Here is a 10016-nt window from a genome sequence, read left to right as displayed (position 1 = left end):
CCGAAAGAAAATCTTGAACTTTTACCCTATAACTAATCACAAAGGGGACACTATAGGTAGAGCGATTGAGTCATGTTTGTTGAAGTGGGGTATAAACCGGCTGTTTATAATTACAGCAAACAATGCTAATTCTAATGATGTGGCAATTGATTATGTGAAGAAGAAAATAAAAGAAAGAGATAGTAGTATATTGAGTGATGAGTTCATGCATATGCGTTGTTGTGCGCATATCTTGAATTTAATAGTGTAAAGTGGATTGAAGTCTATTCATAGATTAATTGTCAAGGTTCGGAATGCGGTATGATATGTGAGAGCCTCTCTTGCAAGGTTTGAGAAGTCTTAAGAATGTGTTGAAAATGAGAAAATTAAAGCCAAATGTTTGTTGTCCCTTAATGTGCCAACAAAGTGGAATTCGACTTATCTCATGTTAGATTGTACTTTGAAATTCATGAGAGCATTTAATAGGTTGGAAGAGGAGGATGAGCATTACAAATTTTATTTTTGTGAAGCGGATGGAAAAGGGGAAAACCTTATTGGTCCTCCTAACTATCTTGATTGGGAAAATATTAAGACTTTTGTGAAATTTCTTGGCATATTTATAAGACAACATTTAGATTTTCTGGGTCCTTGTTTGTCATTTTTAATACATACTTCCATGAGCTAATTAGCACTGAAGATCAATTGCAACAATTGTGTAATGTTGATGGGGATTCACTTTTGAGGAGTGTGACGATAAATATGAAAAAAAAAATATGATAAGTATTGGGGAAGTATAGATAATATCAATTTAATGCTTTTTGTTGCTGTTTTTTTTACCCAAGGTATAGATTGAAGTATGTCAAGTTTTGGTTCAGGGAATGGTATGAAAGGGACAAGGGGGATGTGATGAGCTCTAAGGTTCGGGATGCATTGAAGAGATTGTATATGGAGAGAATGGGTCAAAATGGAGTTTCGAGTTCTAGTGGTAGTGGTAGTTGAAAGTTCAATTAGTGTATAAAATACTATGAACGTTTAGATCCCCAATTAACAAATTACCAATTCAAGCTTAATATCAAACAATTAATGTGCGGAATATGAACATAAGCTTAATACAAAATTGATAAATAATCTAAACCAAATAAAAACACATCCACAGCAAAAATTAAATGACAAAAATTAAGGGAAGAGAGATGCAAATACAAGGACAACACAACGATGTATTATCGAAGAGGAAATCGAAATTCTCGACGTAAAACCTCTCCGCCGCCCTCCAAGCGGTAAATAATCCACTAAATAATGTAGTTGGGATACATGAACAGTAGAAGACCCTCCAATCCTAATCTACCTAGTGTACCTAAACCCTCCAAGCTCTTACTCCAACGAAGTTACGCCGAACCTATTTCTTTTTTAGCTTACCGAATTCCGCTACTTAACCACAGCATCAACCAATATGAAATTGGTCCCTTATTAACTGCTTCCCAAAGCACTAAATGGTCTTCTCACAGATATGGGTATGGTGAGAAAAAATTTTGGTAATGTACCTCTCAAAGATATAACAATGGAGAGAAAGAGAGTAAAGGAATTTGAAGAGTTTCTATGTGAAGATTGTGGATGAGTCAATCTCATTTTTCTCTAGAGTTTCTCTCTCAAAATTCTCTCTGGAAGCTTTCTATATTTCGTGGGTATAAGGGTCTATATATAGTGGGGTGAGAAAGGAATGCGAAGAGTCAGTTTTTCCCAAACAGGGTGGTTTGGCGACTTGGTCTCGCGACTGGACTGAGTCGCGAGTTCAAGTCACGAGTTAACGACCTGGCCAGCCTGGGACTTTTGTCCTGTAGTGCAACAGCTGGTATGACTCTTCAGCTCCCCTGCATGCTTCACACGTGTGCTAGCTTTGGCGGCTTGCTAGTCGCGAGTTAGCCGCGAGTCTCTGCATCTTTGCACAATCTTGAGCATTTCTTCACACTCTCTCACTCACTACCCTTATATGATTCCCACCTAAATACAGGATTACTAATTACTAAAATACAAGCAAATTTGGTATGGAATAAAGCCAACAAGATGGTTGATAAAATTCAACCTTACAGTAGTAATGCTTCATTGTCTAGAGATTCCAGGCCAAGTATTGGTAATACTTCATTGTCTAATCACATTAGAAGCTATAATAATAAGTTTAAGCAACACTTGACGGATGAGGACAGTGTGGAATGCAAATCTGAGTTGGATAGGTATTTGTTGGAATCTACTGAGAACCCTGATGTGGAATATTTTGACATTTTGATGTGGTGGAAAATGAATTCTTTTAGATATCGAGTTATTTCCCAAATTGCCTACGATGTGTTGGCTATTCTTGTCTCTACAATTGCATCCGAGTCTGCTTTTAGTACAGGGGGGTGTGTTTTGGATTCGTTCCGTAGTTCACTATCTTCTAACACAGTTGAAACCCTTATTTGTACCAAGAATTGGGTGAAGGATGCAAAGAAGAAAAGACCAAAAAGTTTCGGGAGTGCATAGATAATGTAAAGGATATTGATGGTTTTGAGATTAACACTGGTAAAAATATATATGTTCATTTTGTTTGTTGTATGCATCAATTATTTATTTATTTGCTCAATGCTAAAGAATAATTTTGTTTTGAATGGGATTGTAGAAATTGCATCGGTTTGCCCAATGCCTATGGAGGAGGATCTGTTAGGACATATGTGATTCACTTGTTAGGAACATATGTCACTATTTTATGTAATTGGCTGATCCTTTGACAAAACGCATTTTACTTGTATTTGGTTAGATCTAGGATATGTTTAATACTTCAAGAAACCCTGTTTCAAGTTCAAATGTTAAAGCCATGCAAGTCTGTCCAAGAATCAAGTGAGAAAGTGTTAAATTTTAAAGCTCAATAGCTGTTCAACGCCTCTCAACACCTGGCTTATCTGTCGAGCTCTTCAGTTGCTTCTTATCGCAATCTCGACACCTTTCGATAGTTAGGTGGATCGATTGAGAAATCTCTTGTCTCCTTGATAGCTGTATCTGTCTAAGTTTAAAGCTCGACACCTCTCGATCGATCGAGGTTATAGGAATTCAGATTTTCAAATTTGATTTTCGGCCAATGCTGACATATATGTATAGGGTTTCTTTTCTCACAACCCTAGACCTATATAAGACTTATTTTAGAGGTCGTCACTTAAGAGAATACAAGGAGAACATATGCAAAAGGTGATCGATGCCTTATTCTTTCTGACAGAAGCTACTGCATCTTTGTGCCTTAGGGTTTTGTAACCAAGTGCTTCTTGATCTTCATTGTTGATGAAGTAAAGAACTTTGTACCCAACATCTTCTTCTAGTTAGTGTGTTAGTCACGTATCGGGAGCCATGCATCATTGGTTAGTCACGTACTGAGATCCGTGCAACAAAAAGGGTGGCGTTCATATATTGAACAGTTCAGAGGTTTTAAAGCGGTAGAAGGTTTCTGCTGTAAGTTCATCTATGGGGATTGTAGAGTCTAGGGACAAAGGTTTTGTACTAGATCTAAAACTTCTTTTTTCTATAGTGGATTGCTTTTTGGGAAGGTTTCCCCCTAGGTTTTTTATTGTGAAACTAGTTTGTTTCATTGGTTTTCCTGGGTCATCATATCTTGTCTTATTTATTTTTTCATTGCATGATTTTGACATGATATTGATATTTGTTTGTTTGTTTTAACAAGTTTTATTCATAATAAATCTAATTAACAACTTGAGTTTAAAACTCTTTTTTTTTTTTTTTTTTTGATACAAGATAGAATTCTACTCTAGCCTAATCTAAGTGTATAGGTGTGTGAAGCTCCCTCCTGGAGACTTGAACCCCGGCCCTTGCCCCCCACACTCCACAAGCACTTATACCTGTGGAGTGACCATCGCACCAAGGGTGTGCGGTGGTGAGTTTAAAACTTATTAATTCTATCAACCGGGGTCTAAATTTCCCAACAGGATCCAAACATCGTTGTGCTGGATGATAATGAGTGATGTGCTACTCTTTGCTTAGAGTTAGTTAGTAGTTAGTATTATGTAAGTATACTTACTATTATCATTTGTTTGTGCTAATTTTAAATATTTGATTGCTCATAAACGTTTTATTGTTATTAACACTTTTTTTTTTTTATAGTATTATGGGAATTAGCATTTTTTTTTGTCTATATGCTAATTATATTTGTATATGTTATTGGTTGTGGACTTTTCACTAATGGAAGTTATTTAGTTACTCATTGGTGGGATTATCATTGGGGGTACAAGCAATTAACATTTTTTTGCCTAAATGCTAATTTAATATGTATATCTTTATTTTGGCATTTGTGGACAACAACAAATGGTTTCGTAATACGTTATTAAATGGATACATTAACGCTTATTGTTATTGATACTAACACACACAGTGACACTAATGATATTATATGCTACATGATAGTGTTTTGGGAGTTGAACTCTTATTGAGGCAATTTCAAAACATTTTTGCATGGTGAATGAAATTAAAAAATTTGGATAGTTTGTCATCTGTGAAACTGTGAATAGGTTGGACAAGTTTATGATGAAATTTGGATAAATTGTTTATGTGTGAATGAAATGATGAAATTTAGGAAGTTTGTTTATGTGTGAACAGATTTGAATAGTTTGAACATATTGAACAGATTTTGAATAGATTGAACAGCTTTTTGAATAGATTTTATGTGTGAACAAATTGAACAGATTTTGTGTGAACAAGTTGAACATATTTTTTTATGAAATTTCTATGAAATTTGAACAAATTTTGTTGCTGTTTTTTGAACAGATTAAACAGATTTTTGAAGAGATTTTATGTGTAAACAGGTTGAATAGATTTTTTTTATAAGAAAAAAAACAAATAGAATTTTTAATGTTTCAAACCGACCAAACCAATTAAACCAACCGCAAGAAACCGCACCGCTATAGGTCGAAAAACTGACCCTAAGCGGTATGCATCGGTTTTTATTATGAAAAAACCGATCCTTATCGGTTCGGTAACAAATTTGAGAAAAAATTGAGCCGACCGAACCACACACAATCCTACCGCTAATACTTACTAGGAAAAAAATAGATGTACCAATCATAATATGACACTTTAACATGTCGTGGATTTTGGTGTGTCCTAAGCATTATTCTTATCAAATTTAAATATAAAATATAATATTTATCTCAAAAAAATATCATAATTTTTTAAAGAGGAAAAAGAATTGAAGTGTTGTAAACCACTCATGCAATGTACAATTTATATCAAACAACAATTGGTAACATCTCTGATGGTTGAATAAAAGATCTGGAGTTTAATCACCGCCTACACCAAAAACCAATTAGTGTTTTGGTCTAATGATAAAGAGTTATCATCAGAAACCCATAGATTGAAACTCTCTAAAAAAATAAAAAATTCAAACGACAACCACTCATTTATGTAGAAAAACACATAACCAGGTATAAAAATAATATTGTTTAAAACAAGATATTTTATCAAACATTAAGTAACACCTCATTGTTGTTGTCCAAAAAATTCATTGCCAATCATTTACATGGAGAGAGAGAGAGAGACTGGTTGTTCAGTAGAATCTAGTTTTGATCGTTCATTGGAGTGGAGTTCATTGAGGATATGAATTTAAATTGAAGTTGCAGTTGAAGTATTAAGGCTAAGGGCGTAAGGGCAATTTATTTATATATTATATTCAAATTTTTTGGGGAGTAAATGATAGCTATATAAATCCTAGCTGCACTATACTTGCATCAAGCAAGCTGTTGATTATTATTACTGTATTGGGAAGTCTATTTATGCCAAAAGATGGAGTTCAATTCAGGTTCAATGGACTAAACCAGGCGCGGGTTGGTGTAAACTAAACACAGATGGAGCATCGTTAGGGAATCCGGGAAAAGCAGGCGGTGGAGGAGTAATCCGTGATCATAGGGGAGAATGGCTGAAAGGATTTAGCAGGGGAATTGGTAGTACCACCAGTGGAGTTGTTGAGTTTTGGGCTGTATGAGATGGCCTTCTCTTAGCTGCCCAAATGGGCATTCATCTCCTTGAAATTGAGTGTGATGCCAAGATAGTAACAGACCTATTGCTCTCTAATTTGCTGCCTAACATAACTTATACTCCCCTTTTACTTGACTATAGGTCCCTTCTCACCAGATTTCAGCAAATCAAAGTGAACCATACCTATCGGGATGCGAATAGTTGCGCTGATGCTATGGCAAGAATGGGGTGCTTGCAGCAGGATAATTTTGTAGTTTTTAACAATCCCCCAACGCCTGAAATTTCTTCTTTTGTTAACCTTGATGCTGCTGGAATGTATTATGTAAGGCGCTGTGCCAGTACTATGCCTAATATGGCTCTGTAACTTTTGTGTTGTTTTTTTAATATAAGTACCTCTCTTAACCAAAAAAATATTCCTATAGTCAATTTATATATACGTATCAATGATTTTTTTTTTTTTCTTGTTAAGGAATTTTGATTTTAAAGGAGTATTGATTTAGAAGAGTTTTTTTTTTTTTTTAATTTGAAATTTTTATTTTTATAATTGTGATCATTTGGAATTTCTTTAAATTAATTTGTTGTTTGTACTTGGAGGAACTAAGGGTTTTAATGCACTGATTGTAAGATTTGCGGACAACAATGACGTATTAAAATTATAGAATTTTGTGTTTTATTGTTGAGTTTTTAGAAAAGATGTAAAGGTAATAAAAGAAGAAGAAAGAAACTTTCCAACGGTAACCATGTTGTGTTTTTATGCATTTTGGTATTATAGCTCCAAAGGTCCAATGTGAAAATGCGGTGAAACTCATTTAGGAACCCAAAATGCACAATTCGAAAGTCACGACAAACGCCAAAAAATTAAGGGTGGCAAAATTTGACATGACCTGCGAACCTGATACGACTAACCTGTTTATAAACAGGTTATGGGCTGAGGTTAAAGGGATTCGGGTCATATCCAGGACGACACGGCTAACCCGTTTAATAAATGGGTCGAGTTTGTGTTCAACAGGCAAATTCGTTTAGTTTGTAAAGGTATTAACTTTTGTTATTATTGCTTGTAATTATATTTTTATTACTATTTTATGGTTGTAATTGTATTTTAATTTTAAATATATGAGAATTGATACAAGTTATTCAGGTTAGGTATGACCTATTAATCAAACATGTTATTAAACGAGTCATTTGTATTCACCTTTACACGACTTGTTAATTAAATGAGTTAAACGTGTTGTATCGGGTTGATTTGTTTAATAAACAGGTCGTGTTGGGGTTGAGAATTTTTGACACGTTTATTAAACAGGTTGGGTTCGGGTCAACCCATATAGTCGAATACTCATGGCTTGACACGACACAAACCCGACCCGTAAACACGAATTGCCACCAAAAAAAAAAAAAAAAAAACCCTATTTGAAAGTGTCATCATGAAATTTTGTCCAAAACATCGAACCAAAGGAGGACTTAAATAGTTATTGGGCATTTTGTAACTCTCTCATTTGAGCGAACTTTATGAAATTTCCCAGATGGATCTAAGGTGAGCATCAAGTGAGAGTTTGCTTGACCTCACTTGTACCCACTTATCCTTGCTCGTACGATGCTCATGCTTTGCTTAAATTTTGTTCAAGTGGGCTTGGCTGAGTTCCAATACGATCTTCTTGTTCATTGACCATATTGTTGCTTGCCCAATGGTCTCACTTGAGCGAGCTTAAAACTTTGTCCTCCCTCCCCCCTCCCCCCTCCTCAAATTTTCTCTTCATTATTTTACTTTCAAAGTAATATCACAAACACATATTGCAACTTACACATGTATATGTACTTATATATAGTACATACAACAAAAGCTCTCATGTAGCAATAATTATTTCATGAATCAAATACATGCATTATCTTTTTCTATATTGTGTGCAACCGGTAGCTATGTGAGACCCATGCAATTTGAGAGAGAGAATGCATATATTAGATTTAAGAGATCTTCTTACTTAAGCTCAAAAATTTTTTTTTTTTTTTTTTTTTTTTTTTTTTTTTTTTTTATAAATATTTTAATAACCGGTAAAAAGTTTTAAACATTTGGTAAAGTAGTTTCAAACTGCCAATTTTTCAAAATGCTGTTTTAAATTAAATTTTTTTTTTTTTAATTTCTAAACTTCATATTTTTTAAGGTATAATTAAAAAAAAAACAAAAAGATACATTTATTTTTATTTTTCTCAAAAGATAAAGATATTAAAAAGAAGGCGTAAATGCACTTTTAGTCCCTACATTTTGACGTTTTTCCATTTTAGTCCTTACATTTTATTTTTTCCACTTTTAGTCCCTAAAACCAATTTACGCTTTCCGTTTTAGTCCTTGAAACACTGTTCTGTCACCAAATTAATGGAAAGACTGACAGATTAATAAAATATTATTAAAAAAATTATTTAACATTTTTTATATGCCAAAATTAAAAAAAAATTAATTACTCAATTTTAATTTAGAACAAAAAACAAAAAAAAATTATTTTCTTTCAAACAAAAATTTTACTTTTTTTTAATTAAAATGAATTTTTTTAATTCCAATATTCTTCTTTTTTTTTTTTTTTTCCCAAAAGATCACCACCGAATCAAACCCAAGCAAAAGAATAACAACCTAGCAAAGCAAAAGAATAACAACCCAGCAAAAGAACATTATTACTTAAACCCAGATCAAACCCAGCAACCAAGAACACAAATCTAGCAACCAAAAACTCAAACCTAGATCACAACAACACAAACGAAAAAAAAGAAAAGAAACAGAGACCAAACACAAACACAGACCCAAAGTTCTTCGTGTTCTTCCCAGATCAAACCCAGCAATCGAGAACACAAATCCAAGTTTTTCGTGTTCTTCCTAGATCAAACCCAGCAACCGAGAACACAAATCCAGCAACCAAAAACTCAAACCTAGATCACAACAACACAAACAAAAAAAAGAAAAGAAACAGAGACCAAATACAAACACAGACCCAGATCACAAATAGAGATTAAACACAAACGAAACCCAAATCATAACCCAAGCCAAAATCATCAACAGACCCAACCACCGATCCATGTTCACAACACCCACATGCAAGCCTCCAAATTTTTCCCATTGTTTTCACGCCATCAAGACCCCACGGCCTCCATGATCAAAACCTTGAAGATCAGCCTCTTGATCTGCTCGTCACTGGTCAATATCGGGCTCCAATACCGAATCGGTGACTGGGTTTTGTACAACGGAGCCATAATTACACAGAAATAAACTATGGGTTTTCTTTCTAGGGTTTCATACACCTAATCAACGGACCTTCTTGATGGGTTCGATGGGTCGATGGCAACGGAAACGGCGACGGCAATGCAGACCTTCTGGGGTTTCTTTCTTCTATGGCAATGGTGACCTCATCATTGAGTCTTGAACGAGTTCGACGGCGGCGACCTCATCACTGAGTCTTGAAAGAGATCAAAGAGAGTTTGGGTCAGTCAGAGTTTGAATCAGATCGGGGTGAGGAGAAAGAGAGTTTGAGAATAGAGAGAGAAAAGGGTTTAAAAGTTGAATGTTCTTTTGAACAAAAAAAGAAGAAGAAGATTGGAATAAAAAAAAAATTCATTTTAATTAAAAAAAAGTAAAATTTTTGTTTGAAAGAAAATAATTTTTTTTTGTTTTTTGTTCTAAATTAAAATTGAGTAATTAATTTTTTTTTAATTTTGGCATATAAAAAATGTTAAATAATTTTTTTAATAATATTTTATTAATCCGTCAGTCTTTCCGTTAATTTGGTGACAGAACAGTGTTTCAAGGACTAAAACGGAAAGCGTAAATTGGTTTTAGGGACTAAAAGTGGAAAAAATAAAATGTAGAGACTAAAATGGAAAAACGACAAAATATAGAGACTAAAAGTGCATTTACGCCTAAAAAGAAAACATATATAATGGGGCTAGACATGGTATTGGCAGGGCCGGCCGAAGCTATAGGCCATTTAGGCCATCGCCTAAGGCCCCGCTTCTAAGAGGGCCCCAAATAATAATAATATATTATATAATATTAC

The sequence above is a fragment of the Quercus lobata genome, chromosome 7 (genome assembly GCF_001633185.2).
Source record: "Quercus lobata isolate SW786 chromosome 7, ValleyOak3.0 Primary Assembly, whole genome shotgun sequence".
NCBI lineage: Eukaryota > Viridiplantae > Streptophyta > Magnoliopsida > Fagales > Fagaceae > Quercus > Quercus lobata.
This window is presented reverse-complemented; position numbering follows the sequence as displayed.